The sequence below is a fragment of the Triticum aestivum genome, chromosome 6B, assembly GCF_018294505.1.
Source record: "Triticum aestivum cultivar Chinese Spring chromosome 6B, IWGSC CS RefSeq v2.1, whole genome shotgun sequence".
Taxonomy (NCBI): Eukaryota; Viridiplantae; Streptophyta; class Magnoliopsida; order Poales; family Poaceae; genus Triticum; species Triticum aestivum.
In genome coordinates, this window is record NC_057810.1 from 242,115,916 (window position 1) to 242,131,739 (window position 15,824).

The window sequence follows — 15,824 nt, forward strand, 5'->3', positions numbered from 1 at the left end:
TCTTTGTAACCGACTCCGTGTAAACCCTAGCCCTCTCCGGTGTCTATATAAACTGGAGGGTTTAGTCCTTAGAGGGACGATCACAATCATCATCATCATAGGCTAGCTTCTACGGTTTAGCCTCTACGATCTCGTGGTAGATCAACTCTTGTAATACCCATATCATCAATATCAATCAAGCAGGAAGTAGGGTTTTACCTCCATCGAGAGGGCCTGAACCTGTGTAAACATTGTGTCCCTTGCCTCCTGTTACCATTAGCCTAAGACACACCGATCGGGACCCCCTACCCTAGATCCGCCGGTTTTGACACCGACATTGGTGCTTTCATTGAGATTTCCTCCGTGTCGTCACTGCAAGGCTTGATGGCTCCTTCAATCATCAACTACATGGTCCAGGGTGAGACTTTTCTCCTCGGATAGATCTTCATGTTCGGCGGCTTCACACTACGGGCCAATTCGCTTGGCCAACTGGAGCAGATCGACAGCTACGCCCCTGGCCACCAGGTCAGGTTCGGAAACCTGAACTACACGACCGATATCCGCGGAGACTTGATCTTCATCGGGTTCGGGCCTACGCCAGGAGCGCCGGACAACCACGATGAGCACGGCTTAGACCTGCTGTTGGACAATGCTCGGGATATCACCCCTGCAGGAGCCCCAGACCTAAATCCAGAGCAGATTGCATTGCCCAAGGACGGGTGGATGGACCCCGCCCCGCAGGCCGCACACTCATCGGCGGTAGAGCCGAACACAGGCCTCACCCCCAAAGAAGCATGTGACGCTGGACCCCCGGACTCGTATCCTGCTGTAGGTTCCAGTCTGCGCGCTCCCGAGCCCACCGAACCTGGTTGGGCTCCGGTAATGGATTTCACCGCCGCGGATATCTTCCAGCTCGCCCTTTGGCAACGTGATGAACTCATTAAAGTCTTTCTCTTTGTCAGGAGACTCTTGGCCGAACTATGTCCGGCTCGAGTGGGAAGCAGGCGACGAAGGAATTCGTTGCCCACCCACCACCCACTTCATTGCCACGGTCGATGATTTAACCGACGTGCTTGACTTCGACTCCGAAGACATCGATGGTATGGACGATGATGCAGGAGAAGAACAGGAACCACCGCTCACGGGGCGGTGGACAACCACCTCCTCATATGATATATATATATGGTGGACACTCCAAAGGAAACCTATGGCGATGAGGCAACAGAGGATAACTCCTCGGGGAAGAAAGCAAAGCATTGGCATCATCGGCGCCACTCCAAGCCCCGTCACAGCAATACCGGCACAAGAGACGAAAGCACTCGGGATGGTGCCGAACATGAATACAACCCTGATCAGCTTGCCTTCGAGCAGGTCGAACAGGAAGATGGGCAGGATAGCCCAGACGAACAGGCGAGGGATCGATATCCAGAGGAGGACAACCACATGCCCCCCTCCGAAGACGAGATTAGCCTCAGCGATGACGAGTTCGGTGTGCCCGAGGACCTCGTGGAGCAGGAGCGATTTAAGCACCGACTCATGGCCACTGCGAGGAGCCTGAAAAAGAAGCAGCAACAACTCCAAGCTGATGAAGACCTGCTCACAGACAGATGGACTGAAGTCCTGGCAGTTGAGGAATATGGACTTGAGCGCCAAATGGATGACCGGCCACCTCGTGGCCAGGATAAAACGGCATACCAACCCGAATACCAGCCCGAACCCCCACGCCAATACACTACGGCCTGGTGCAATAGGCAGGACCTGCAAGATATACTGGAAAACAAGGCAGGACAACCAAGATTGATCTACGGATCGCGGGGTCGTGCCCCAACACGTGACGATGATCGTCACGCCGGATACACTTTGAACAAGTCCGGCCGGGCCGAATACGGCCACCCAGACTCATTCGAGCTGCGTAGCCACATAGCCTGGCATAGAGGCGCCGCACACCCCCTCTGCTTCACTAACGAAGTGATGGATCATGAATTCCCAGAAGGGTTCAAACCCGTAAACATCGAATCATACGATGGCAAAACAGACCCCGCATTATGGATCGAAGATTTCCTTCTCCACATTCACATGGCCCGCGGAGACGATATACACGCCATCAAATATCTTCCCCTTAAGCTCAAAGGACCTGCCCGTCACTGGCTAAAAAGCCTGTAGGCAAATTCCTTTGGCAGTTGGGAAAACCTGGAAGACGCATTCCTTGACAACTTCCAGGGCACATACGTGCGACCACCAAACGCCGATGACTTGAGCCACATTACTCAACAGCCCAGAGAGTCAGCCAGGAAATTCTGGACTCGGTTCCTTACTAAAAAGGACCAAATAGTCGACTGTCCAGACACCGAAGCCCTGGCGGCCTTTAAGCATAATATCCGTGACGAGTGGCTCGCCCGACACCTCAGCCAGGAAAAATCCATGTCCATGGCGGCCCTCACGACACTGATGACCCGCTTTTGCGCGGGCGAGGACAGCTGGTTGGCTCGCAGTAGCACCACGCCACATTCCGGCACCTCGGATGTCCGCGACAATAACGGCAAGCCACGGCACAACAGACATAAGCGACAGAACAACGGCGACAACACTGAAGATACGTCAGTCAACGCCGGATTCAGTGAATCCAAATCCGGTCAGCGGAAAAAGGCGTTCAAAAGAAACAATCAGGGGCTGTCCAGTCTGGACCGCGTACTTGAACGCGCGTGCCAAATTCATGGCACCCCGGACAAGCCAGCAAACCAGACTAACAGAGACTGCTGGGTGTTCAAACAGACTAGCAAAATAAACGCCGAAAACAAGGACAAGGGGCTTCACAGCGATGATGATGAGGAGCCCCGACGTCCGAACACAAGAGGACAGAAGAGATTTCCTCCCCAGGTGAAAACGGTCAACATGATCTACGCCACCCATATTCCCAAACGGGAATGGAAGCGAGCACTACGGGACGTCTATGCGATGGAGCCAGTCGCCCCAAAATTCAACCCATGGTCAGCCTGTCTGATCACCTTCAATCATAGGGATCACCCTACCAGCATCCGTCGCGGTGGTTCAGCCGCATTGGTCCTAGACCCAATTATCGACGGATTCCACCTCACGCGAGTCCTTATGGATGGTGGCAGCAGCCTGAACCTGCTTTATCAGGACACAGTGCGCATAATGGGCATCGACCCTTCAAGGATCAAGCCCACCAAAACCACCTTCAAAGGTGTAATTCCAGGAGTAGAGGCCCGTTGCACAGGCTCCATAGCATTGAAAGTGGTCTTCGGATCTCCAGATAACTTCCGAAGCGAAGAATTAATCTTCGATATCGTCCCTTTCCGTAGTGGTTACCACGCGCTGCTTGGACAAACCACATTGGCTAGATTCAATGCGGTAGCACACTATGCATACCTCAAGATCAAGATGCCAGGACCTCGCGGGGTCATAACAATCAACGGAAACATGGACCGCTCTCTCCTTATAGAAGAACATACTGCAGTCTTCGCAGCGGAAGTACAATGCGGCCTTCTCCGACAAACCACCAATCCGGCGATGACAACCCCGAACACCGTCAAGCGAGTCCGGAGCACCCCGCAACAGGATCGCCAGGCACACCAAGAGCGCGACTAGCAGTCAGGCCTCCGCTCAAGCCCCATCAAAGCAGCATTCGTGCCGCGCGTACACAATTACGCACTCAAAATACCATGGGCATAGGCGGAGGCGCAACAGTGACTCAGTCAACAGTGCGGTATAACCGCAACATACTTTAATAACCCCCCTATCTTTCAAGACACTGCTCTAGGGCAGCCTCTTTAGAAGAGCCGGATTGTCGGACTTACACAGGAGAGAAAACCAAGGAGGCAACAGGCTTTGCGCACAAAGGAAATATCCAGGTGGAATCTATTCACGATCGTTATACCTGTTTTATATACCTACATGCAGCCCGCCCTTGGATAGGACAAGTTAAATAGTCCTATTTACTTCTGCTTAAACGCACTCATTGTAAACATACGCTTAAACGTATTATTCATCAATGCGAGATAATATATAGCGTCAACTTATTATTCCTATTTGCGCATTTTTCTTATAAATGTTTATTTAATATTGCATCCATACACCTTGGTACATTCAGTTTGCCAGGGGCTTCTTATGGCGCCCCATAATACGGCAAGACAAGTCCGAACACTTTCAACAGTGTGGCACCCAGAACTTATAGCACTATATGCATCAGCTCCGAATCATGTCTTGGGTCAATAGTTGGGTTTGCCCGGCTCCCTTGTTTTGGTACCTTACGTTCCATTATATCGGCTAAGGTAGCACAGGAGAACTACTGCGATTGTGTCCCGGTTCTTCCGGACGAGCACCTCAGTAGAGAAAGCCGAAAACTGACTGGCATGATGCGGCGAGAGCTGGTCGCTGTTCGAGAGGTCTTAAAATCCTTAAAGATTTTTTCCGCTTTAGGCGAGGAATCGGCTTCGTCTGATTTAGGCGTATATAGCGCCCCAATTTGGCTTTCCGAATTCTAGGGGCTTCACCAAAATTTAAAATTGTAGACTTGTATGGCTAAGTGAAATTTATAAAGCCGCATAGTCCGATTGCCTTGTTTGCTGCGCCAGACACCTCCTTAAGGGACCAAAAATTTGGATAAAGAGTATCTGGGTTTTTCCAGGAACACCCCGGTACTAGTCACGTGGGGGCGGAAGCCGACGACTGGCCTACTTTCAGAATTTTATAAACAGCCGCATAGAAGGTAATATTTTAAATCAAAAAGCGCTATGTAGGGCAAGTAGCTTCGTCTTTATATTACAACAATGACAGAAGTACATTTACTCAAGGATCGTGTCCTTGGTACATTCATTGGCCACGAGATGAGCGCCTTTCATAATGACGTCATAATATTTTTCGGGACAGCGATGCGCCTTGCCCTCCGGCGGCCCGTCCTTCACCAGCTTCTCCGCATCCAGCTTGCCCCAATGCACCTTCGCACGGGAAAAGGCCCGGCGGGCACCCTCAATGCAAACGGATCCCTTGATCACCTCAAGCCGCGGACAGGCATTTACCATCCGCTTTATCAGGCTGAAGTAGCTGGCAGGCAAGGGCTCACCAGGCCACATCCGGACAATGAAATCTTTCATAGCCACTTCGACTGCCCTGTGGAGTTCAATTAAGTGGTTCCGTTGGTCACTCAGAGGCACTGGGTGTTCAGCTCCAGCATACTGGGACTAGAACAACTTCTCCGTTGAGCTCCCCTCCTCGGCACGGTAGAACTCCGCAACATCAGATACGCTGCGTGGCAAATCTGCAAATGCCCCTGGAGAGCTCCGAATCCGGGTAAGTAAAATAAATATCTCCTCCACATGCTTGCTTTGCATAAAGAATTTCTTACCCGCCTCTATCTTCTTGGCCGCCTGGATTTCCCGCTGTGCCTTTTCGGCTTCGGCCTTGGTGTCTCTCACACTCGCAAGGGTCTTCGCAAGCTCAGACTCTTTAATCTTAAGATCATGCTCCAAGGACTCGAACTTCTTGCCGAGCTCCTGGAGCTCTTGCTGTACCTCGCCCACTCTAGCATCTTGCTTTTCGTGCTCCTTGCACTCCAGGGCCGCCTTGTCTTCGGCCTCGGACAACGCTTTCTTCAGAGACGCCACTTCGATGGTGGCCCCTATTAGAAAGTCACGACGCTTTCTCGTTAGAATAACCAATTGTGACTATTCTTTATGATATGCGAATGAGCTATCACTCACCTTTGTTCTCCTCGAGCCGCCTCTTTGTGAGGCTGAGCTCTCCCTGTGCCCGCTCCAGGTCCCATTTGAGTCCGGCGATCTTGGCCGTGCGGGCAGCAGCGGCAAGCAGCACCACCTGCTTATTCACATGCACACCTACTATTAGACTGCTGCGGATTATAATCGACCCTCCGTTTGGATTTTTGTTCCGAACACCAAACAGAGTATCAGGGGCTACTACCTATCGAGTGGTAATTTCACACATTTTTGATCACTTACCTTAAAGCCCGTCAGGAGGCTGGTGCAGGCTTCGGTTAGTCCGCTCTTGGCAGACAGAACCTTTTGAATCACCGCACTCATAAGAGTACGGTGCTCTTCATCCATGGAAGCGCCGCGAAGCGCTTCCATCAGACTATCCGACGCCCCTGGCGTAACGGAAGTCATTAGCATGGACGGCTCGCCCTCCCTAGCGAGGGGCCGCCTGCCCGAGTCCGGAACCATGGGAGGTTCCGGTACAGTATCCGGCTGAGAGCCCGGCTTGCTGCGGCTCTCATCGGCACGATCCACGGGGATCTTATACTCCGTGTGCCCGGCGTCTGGAATTCCGCCTTGGGGCGTCTCCAGAGTCACCTCCCCCTGCTCTAGGAGCCTTTGGGACAACACCTCCGTGTCATCCGCAGGCCAAGGAGTAGTGGCCGTCGGGAGCGAGTTCATCGCTGAATCACTCAAGGACCCATCCGAAGATGATACCTCGGGATGGACCCTGGCCGGACTGCATACATGTTCGGCGTTATACCAATGCTATGAGGCAAAGTCGCACTAAAGTGCAATAGAGTGCGGATACTTACGATCTTACTAGGGGCTTCCCCCTAGGCAGCCACTCCTCCTCGCTATAGGCGGCAGCGGTGGAGTAATACGGAAGGGACGCCTTTCCCTTCTTGGGCATCCTAGCCTCCCTCTCTGGGGCGGCTTTCCTCTTCTTCTCCTCCCCAGTGCAGGGAGGCAGAGTTTCTTCGTGTTTCCCCCCGCCTCCGCGGGAGGAATCTGCCTCGTCGTCTTCGGACGACGAGGGTATGACGGCCTTGCGCCGGAGACCCTTCCCGGTCCCCTAAGCCGCCTTCCTAGGCCCCTCATCCTCTCCGGATGGGGCGTCCCTTTCCTCTTCCTCCTTGTCGGTGTCAAAACCGGCGGATCTCGGGTAGGGGGTCCCGAACTGTGCGTCTAGGCGGATGGTAACAGGAGACGAGGGACACAATGTTTTTACCCAGGTTCAGGCCCTCTCGATGGAGGTAAAACCCTACGTCCTACTTGATTAATATTGATGATATGGGTAGTACAAGAGTAGATCTACCACGAGATCAAGGAGGCTAAACCCTAGAAGCTAGCCTATGGTATGATTGTTGAGATGTAATGTTGTGTCCTACGGACTAAGGCCCTCCGGTTTATATAGACACCGGAGAGGCTAGGGTTACACAGAGTCGGTTACAATGGTAGGAGATCTACATATCCGTATTGCCAAGCTTGCCTTCCACGCCAAGGAAAGTACCTTCCGGACACGAGCCGGAGTCTTCAATCTTCTATCTTCGTAGTCTGGGAGTCCGGCAGATATTGATAGTCCGGCTGTCCGGACACCCCCTAGTCCAGGACTCCCTCAGTAGCCCCTGAACCAGTCTTCAATGGCGATAAGTCCGGCGTGCATAATGTTCGGCATTGCAAGGCGGGTTCCCCTCCTTGAATAATTCGGAGAAAATAATGAACACCAGGATAGTGTCCGGCTCTGCAAAATAAATTCCACATTCCAACGTAGAGAGAATAAAATACACTTAGCTCAATCTGCTGACGTATTTATGCGGCGTGACATCACACCGCAGCCAAGCCTTCGTTTTGAATTGTTTTTATTATTCCGCCTCAGCACGTTTAGCGAAGCGGTTTCCTTGGCACGTCCTGTCGAAGCAGAGATCGTGTTCCCTTTTATCCCGGGATCCTCATCAATACGTGCGTGGGTAACCCAACCGTTCCCGTCGCCACGCCTCCTCTATCGAAGGGGAATCCCAAACGGTCACGGAGACGGCCCTTGGTATTTCTTCCCCCTTTATAAGAGGACCAAGGCCTGTCCTTGTCTTTCAACCTCGCATCGAATCTTTCCTCTGCTCCCAGTTCCAACACCTAGAGCTTCAGATTCGAGCGCTTCGGATCCACAACAATGTCCGGCTCCGACCTCCAGGGCCGGTGGATGCCCTCCTCCGTCACGGAGGAGGACATATTGAAGTTGCGTGAGGCCAAGTACCTGGCCTACGAAGTTTCGCACAGGTTGCCTGCCCCAGGGCAGGCCGTGCCAGCCCCCGAGCCCGGCGAATACGTCGTTTTCGCATCTCACCTCCGTCGGGGATTAGGCTTCCCGACGGATCCTTTCGTGAGGGGGCTCCTGTTCTACTACGGGCTGGACTTCCACGACTTGGCTCCGGAGTCCATCCTCCATATCTCCGCATTCATCATTGTCTGCGAAGCCTTCCTCCGCGTCATCCCCCACTTCGGCCTGTGGCTGAAAACATTTAAGGTGGAGCCGAAGATGATCGGGGGGCGCCAAGCGGAGTGTGGCGGGGCGACCATAAGCAGGAAGGTCGACGCCCCGTGGCTCGAAGGTACCTTCCAAGAGGAATAGGGATTGTGGCAGCAGGAGTGGTTTTACATCACCGTTCCTAGGGGCAGCAAGCAAAAGCCGCCGCCCTCTTTCCGCCCGGGACCTCCATGGCAGCTGATGTCGTGGGTCAACCAAGGGCTCAACTGGGGGCCGTCCAAGGACGTGCCCGCACTACAGGGCCGGATTCGAGACCTCCAAACAAGGGAGATCGACCTGGTCAAGGTGATGCAGGTCATGCTAACCAGGCACCTCCTACCCTGCAAATGTCGTCCTCTCCGTTTATGGGAGTTCAATCCGGAGGGACCTCGCATCCTCCAGCATTTCATGGGTGCGACACCCTCGGAGATGTACGAGCTGTTCTTCGGACCGCATGTGGCGTGTCCGGATTTGGCCGAGGATGCTGGACTAAGCCGCGATCGCCCGGATACTCAGGTAAATAGCTCAAAGCCCGGACATTCTATTTGTATGCCTTTCACAAGATCGTCTCCTGACCCTTTATTCTTTATAGGAATGGGTGGCGCAATCAAGGCTGATAAGGTGTCCGGCCCCCCTCCCAGAGACCGCACTGGAGCCCGTGCTGGTCAGAATGTTGGAGGTTGCGCCCATAGAGGGGGGCGACGGGGGAGATAAAGGAGCTAATACTTCGCCCGAAGGGGCGACCAAAGAGGAGGGAACCAAGGATCCCTCCCTTCGGAGGGAGAAGAGGACCGCCTCCGGAGATCCGGAGGTCAAATCCCCTAAGCGTGGGAAGAAATCCTCACCGGGGGATCCGGCGTCCGGAGAGAATCCGGACGCGCAATCATCGCCGAGGGGCCAGCCCTCCAACGAGCCGTGAGTATGAAAGAGGAAATTAATTAATAAGGGAATACCTTTGTTTATGCTTCTGTAGGTAACCGAAAGATTTATATCGCAGTTCGGATCTGCAGCCGTCTCAGATGAGTTCATCCTCGGGGGACCTTCTTCCGGAGATGATGGAGAGCGATACGCCTCCGTCCGCGGCGCCGCCAGATGAAGCGGGCGAGCCTGAAGTGTCATCACGGAGGGCGTCCCCGAGTCCGGAGGGGCCAGAGTGTTCGGCACCCAGCAGAAGCCGGCCGGGAGAATTGAAGAGTCTGCTTGAGAGGGGGTCCATTTCAGAAGATCACCGTGCGTTAATGCGTATGGTGATTGGAAGGATTTCATCCGCTGAGAGCGGATTGCTTGACGCTGCCATGAGCTTGCTAGCAGGATTTGAGGTATGCGAAAATAGCGCACCCCTTTGTCTTTTTAACAGTTGTGCATATAAAAAATGCGCCCTGTATAGATAGTAGCCCCTGAGACTCGGTAGGTTGTCGAAGATGACAGCATGCCGAGGATCGAAAATCTAAACATCTCAGGTGATAAATACCGCCTTTCTGATACAGGTGGCGGATAGTCCGGGGGCCAGCCGGACTAATCAGTTTGCCGAATTGAGTCGACAACTGGACATGGCAGATGTTGACATCGCACTTGTCAATCAGCGACTTGATGAGTCGCAAGGTAAATAAATTCTCCGCGGCCGCTTTATTGAGTGGGTCAAAGCCCTCCTCTGATAAGTTATATGATGTTTGTTCAGACGGTGCTGCTGCTGTGGAGAGCCTTTGGGCCGAGCTTGCTCAAACTAAGGAGCAAGCCCGAAGGAGTGATGCGGCTGCCGCGAGGGCGGCCGAAGAGTTGAAGGCCGAAAAGGCTGCGCACTGCCTAAGCAGGGCGGAGGTGGCCGAATTGGCCAAGAAATTAAAGGATGCTACCGACCGTAGCGAGGCTCTTGAAAAGGAGCGCCTATCGGAGCGGGAAGACCTGAAGAAGGCCACCGCCGAAGTCAAGGATGCCCGCTCTGCAATGCGGGCTATGAAGGAGGAGCTGCGCCAAGCCGGAGAAATCGTGGCTGGCAAGCCTTTTCTTATGCGTCGCCGGTTTATGGATGCCAAGTACGCTCAATTTGAGCGGCTGTGGAGTTCGGAGGATCCGTACATGGACTTGGCTGCGAGTGCGGCTGATGCCGTTAAGCACTTCCGGAGCCAAGGGGATCACGAGGCGGAAGAGTTGTATTGGTCTCAATTCCACAGCCCGGATCGCGCTCTTCCTCTGACGGACAGGTTGGCCGAATGGGCCGAACTGAATAGACTGTCCGGACTGGCCATGACTGACATCGTGGCCCATGTCTGGCCAGAAAGGTCCAAGGCGACGAGCTACTTTGGCTTATTGCAGCAATTCCTTGGTGCGGTGCCGCATATAAGGGAGATGAAGCGGTCGGCCTGCATCGAGGGCGCGCGGATGGCCTTGGCTCGTGTGAAGGTGCATTATCCGGAGATGGATGCCACCGCCGTTGCTGCCCAGGGTCCGGATGAAAGCCGGCTCCCTGCCGAGCACTACTTCGGAGAAGTCATGCGCGGTGCTCGTAAAGTAGAGGCGCAGTGCTCAAAGAATGTAACGTTCAAATGAACGCAGTACCTTGTAAATCAATGATTATAGTATGAATGCTTTTTATACTTGTGCTTCCAAGTAGTAAAACTTCTCCTTGCGGCCGTTTAAGTATACTTGTGTATAACCTGAAAGATGCAGTCTTCGGCTTCAGCCCCCTCGCACAAGGTGCTGGGGTGTTCGCAAAATGGCGCGTTTTCACACTTTAATCCGACGTCTCGGTCCTGTTATAAGGAGGTGGTAGCGTAGCGAACGAGGCAATCCGGACTATAATGCTTTATCTCTTTCACTTAGCCAATGGAGCTCGAGGGTGGGGCTACGATATAACCCCTAATGACACCGCACATCTCCGGATTCACGGTGCGTACGTGCCTGACCGGGGAGCGGTCCTTCGTCAAAGCGGGGAATTCTAAACATTCCGATAGTCGATCAAGTGGCTGACCAGACTCTCGCTATATCATGACAGTCAGTTTTCGGCTTTCTCTACTGAGGTGCTCGCCCAGCCGAACTGGGGCACAATCGCAGTAGTTCTCCTGGTGCCGCGTTAGCCGGGTGATACGGAACGTAAGGCAGCAAAACACAGGAGCCGGGCAAACCCAACATTTGACCAAAGACATGATTCGGAGCTGATGCATATAATGCCTAACTTGAGACGCCAAACACTCCCGAAGGTGTTCGGACTTTATGATAACGGGCAGAATTATGCCCTAAGCCCCTTGTGTCCAGGTACGGGCATTGTCTTCTGACGCGGCCGATGCCAACGCGTCAGGCTCCGCTTTGGCTATAGGAAGAAGCCGAGGGAGATTAACAACAAGAGACAGTAATAAAAAGGTCTACGTAGGGTCTTAATCTGAAAAGAATCCTTGCGACGGGTCCCTACTACACGTCTGCGCCTGTGTCTCCGTTGCGCCGTTATCCTGGACGGGTACGCACGTTGTTCATCTGTAGAAGGAGAGGAACATTTTAGTTTTAGAAACAGTTCGTGCGAAAAATATGCAAAAGAATAAGTGTAAATAATTAAAACTAGGTTTATATGAAACCATGGTTAGTTGTGCGCGCAGTCCCTTGTGAAAGGGTATGCGGCTAGGCAGCCCCTAGCCTGCTGAGTTCGGATTCGTCTATCTGAGTCCGGAGTCTTTAAATGACCCGCGCACTGAAATGGTGCCATGGGGACCGGGCATCTTAAGTGTAAGAGACGCGTAATGTGGTATGGCGTTGAAGCGGACAAAAGCCTTTCGTCCCAGTAGTGCTTGATATTCACTTTTAAATGGGACGACATGGAAAATTAACTTTTCTCGTCGAAAATTGTTCGGCGATCCGAACACGACTTCGAGTAATATCGAGCCTGTGCACTTGGCGTAAGGGCCTGGCATCACTCCTTTGAAGGAAGTGCGGCTGTGTCGAATTTTGGTAGGGTCTATCCCCATCCGACGGATTGTGTTTGAATATAGCAGGTTTAAGTCACTGCCTCCGTCCATTAGGACGTTTGTGAATTGTAATCCGTCTATTACCGGATTCAATATCAGGGGAGTCCGTCCCGCACTTCGAACACTTCTGGAGTAGTCCAGGTGGTCGAAAGTGATTGGTTTTGATATCCAATCTCTTCGGTCTGCTTGATTGGACCGTTGGGGCTCTTTTTAGAAAGTGCCGCACTGTTTTTCCGTATCCTCACATAAAGTGAGTTTACTGCTTTGACCCCTTGGGGAAAAGTTTTTTGTTTTCCGGTGCCCTGCTGGCGGGGTTTATCTTCTTCGCTTGACGCGTCGAGCCCCTTGTGTTCGGCGTTTAATCGGCCGGACTGTTTGAAAACCCAACAATCCCTGTGGGTGTGATTTGCGGGCCTTCCGGGGGTACTGTGGATTTGACATATCCGACCCAAAATTTTGTGTAGGTTAGACAGTTCGTCACTGTCATCCTTGAGGGGCTGAGCTTTATTATTTGACCGTGAGCTTTTAAATCCGGCGTTGACTGCCGTGCTCTTTGGGCTTTTATCTTTATTCCGGCGCTGCTCTTTTCTGTGCCGTGATTTTCCGTTTCCATCTCTTGTCTCGGATGTACTTGGGTCGCTGGTGCTGCATCTTGCCAGCCAGCTATCCTCTCCTGCACAGAAGCGGGTCATGAGGCTTGTTAATGCGGTCATTGTCCCCGGTTTCTCTTGACCGAGGTGTCTGGCGAGCCATTCGTCTCGGACATTGTGCTTAAAAGCTGCTAAGGCTTCGGCGTCCGGACAGTCGACTATTTGGTTCTTTTTGGTAAGGAACCTGTTCCAGAATTTCCGCGCTGACTCTCCGGGCTGTTGAGTTATGTGACTTAGATCATCTGCATCCGGAGGCCGTACATAAGTCCCTTGAAAATTTGCTCTAAACGCTTCCTCGAGCTCTTCCCAACTTCCAACAGTGTTTTCTGGGAGGCTTTTGAGCCAATGACGGGCTGGCCCTTTGAGCTTGAGGGGTAGATATTTTATGGCGTGGAGATCGTCTCCTCTGGCCATATGTATATGTAATATATAGTCTTCTATCCAGACTCCAGGGTCTGTTGTTCCATCATAAGCTTCTATGTTTATGGGTTTAAACCCTGCTGGGAATTCATGATCCAGCACCTCGTTGGTGAAGCATAGTGGGTGTGCGGCGCCCCTGTACTTGTACGTGCCGCTATCGTCGGACACTTGACGTGTTCCTTTGCTTATTGGGGCTATCTTTTTGGGTCCGTAGATGGACCTGGCTGGGCCATTGGACGGTGGGGGCTTTATGGCCTCCTCGTCGAATTCTGGGAGCAGCTTGCGCTTCGGGTAGCTCTTCGATTGGTGGCCGTTGCCGTGTTTATCTGCGGTCTTGAGTACTTTGCTCCATCTTATTCGGAGCGCGTCTTCCGCTGTGTTGAGCTTCCGTTTTTCCTTCTTCATGCTTCTTGCTGTAGCGATGAGCCTGCGTTTGAAAAGCTGTTGTTCGACGGGCTCCTCGAGTTCGTCGTCATTGGGGCTTGTTTCGTCTTCGGAGGGAGGTATATAGTTGTGATCCTCGACCTTTTCTTCTGCTGCCCCTTCGTGAGGGCTTGCTTCTGCATCCTCCTGCACTGAGTTTTGCTGGAGGAGTTTGTCTTCGGCACTCTCTGGGGTATTGTTATTTCCTGTGCCGGAATCTTCATTCTTGTTGTGGCGGGATTTAGAGCGGCGCCGCTGACGTCGGCGTTTAGGCTGTTTCTTTAGAGAATCTTCCTCCGCTGCTTTTTCGCCATCCCCTTCTTTTGGGGTATCAACCATGTAGACGTCATATGACGAGGTGGCCTTCTAGTGCCCCATGGGTGCTGGGTCCTGTTCGTCTCCGGCATCATCGTTCATAGCGTCGATGTCCTCGGAGTCGTAGTCTAGCATGTCGGTTAGATCCTCGACAGTGGCTACAAAGTGGGTGGTGGGTGGGCTCTGAATTTCTTCGTCGTCCGAACTCCAACCGTCCTGGCCATAGTCCGGCCAGGATTCTCCTGATAGCGAGAGATGCCTCAGGGAATTCAGGATATCGCCAAAAGGCGAGTGCTGAAAGATGTCCGCGGCGGTGAATTCCATAACCGGCGCCCAATCTGGTTTAATTGACAGGGGTGCGGGAGGCTCGGAGTCCGGCGAGGAGTCCGGCGCCTCGGGATCACGAGTTTTGCAGTGGACAAGATTGGTATTCGGCTCCGGGCTAGTAGCCGGAGCGGCGTCTATCCACCGACCCTTGATATGGGCAATCGGCTCCGGGATAGTAGCCGGAGCGGATTCGAGTGCGGCCACCAGAGCACTGTCCGGCGGCAGAGCTAGATCATGCCCATCGTCGCAGTGCGGCGCGCTTGGCTGTGGCTCGAGTCCGTCGAAGATCAAGTCTCCGTGGTCATCGGCCGTGAAGTTTAAGCTTACGAATCTGACCTGACGGCCAGGGGCGTAGCTTTCGATCTGCTCCAGATGGCCAAGAGAATTGGCCCGCAGTACAAAGCCGCCGAATACGAAGATCTGTCCGGGGAGAAAAGTCTCACCCTGGACAGCATTGATGATTGAAGATGCCATCGAGCCTATCGGTGACGACACAGAGGAACTCTCAATGAAAGCACCAATGTCGGTGTCAAAACCGGCGGATCTCGGGTAGGGGGTCCCGAACTATGCGTCTAGGCGGATGATAACAGGAGACGAGGGACACAATGTTTTTACCTAGGTTCAGGCCCTCTCGATGGAGGTAAAACCCTACGTCCTGCTTGATTAATATTGATGATATGGGTAGTACAAGAGTAGATCTACCACGAGATCAAGGAGGCTAAACCCTAGAAGCTAGCCTATGGTATGATTGTTGAGATGTAATGTTGTGTCCTACGGACTAAGGCCCTCTGGTTTATATAGACACCGGAGAGGCTAGGGTTACACAGAGTCGGTTACAATGGTAGGAGATCTACATATCCGTATTGCCAAGCTTGCCTTCCACGCCAAGGAAAGTACCTTCCGGACACGAGCCGGAGTCTTCAATCTTCTATCTTCGTAGTCTGGGAGTCCGGCGGATATTGATAGTCCGGCTGTCCGGACACCCCCTAGTCCAGGACTCCCTCACTCCTCCTCTTCGGGGGAGGAGTGTGCCTCGTCATCTTCAGATGAGGCGTCCGGTACGACCTTACGACGGAGACCCTTCTTGGTCCCCAGGGCCTTCTTTTCGGCCTTCTTTTCCGACGTCTTGTATGGCGCCGGGACTAGCACCTCCGTTAGGAGAGCATCTGCTGGACCTTCTGGCAGTGGAGCCGGACAGTCAATCCGCTCCTCCATATCCACATATTCCTGATCAAATACACACAATGACTTAAGATTCCCCCATGAGTACATTGGGAAAAACCGCATCCGGTTGTAGTCAGAAAACTCACCGGACGGGGAGCCGCGTGGCGTGAAGTCCGTGCTCCTCAGAGGTGGGAGGAGGTACTTTAGAGGCCTTGAACAGCGCCTTCCATGCGCCCTTGTGCGTCATGCCGTAGAGCTTTAGAAGCGTATGGTGTTCGGCCGGAGCAAACTCCCACAGATTAAAAGCCCGTCTTCGGCACGGAAGAATCCGGCGGAC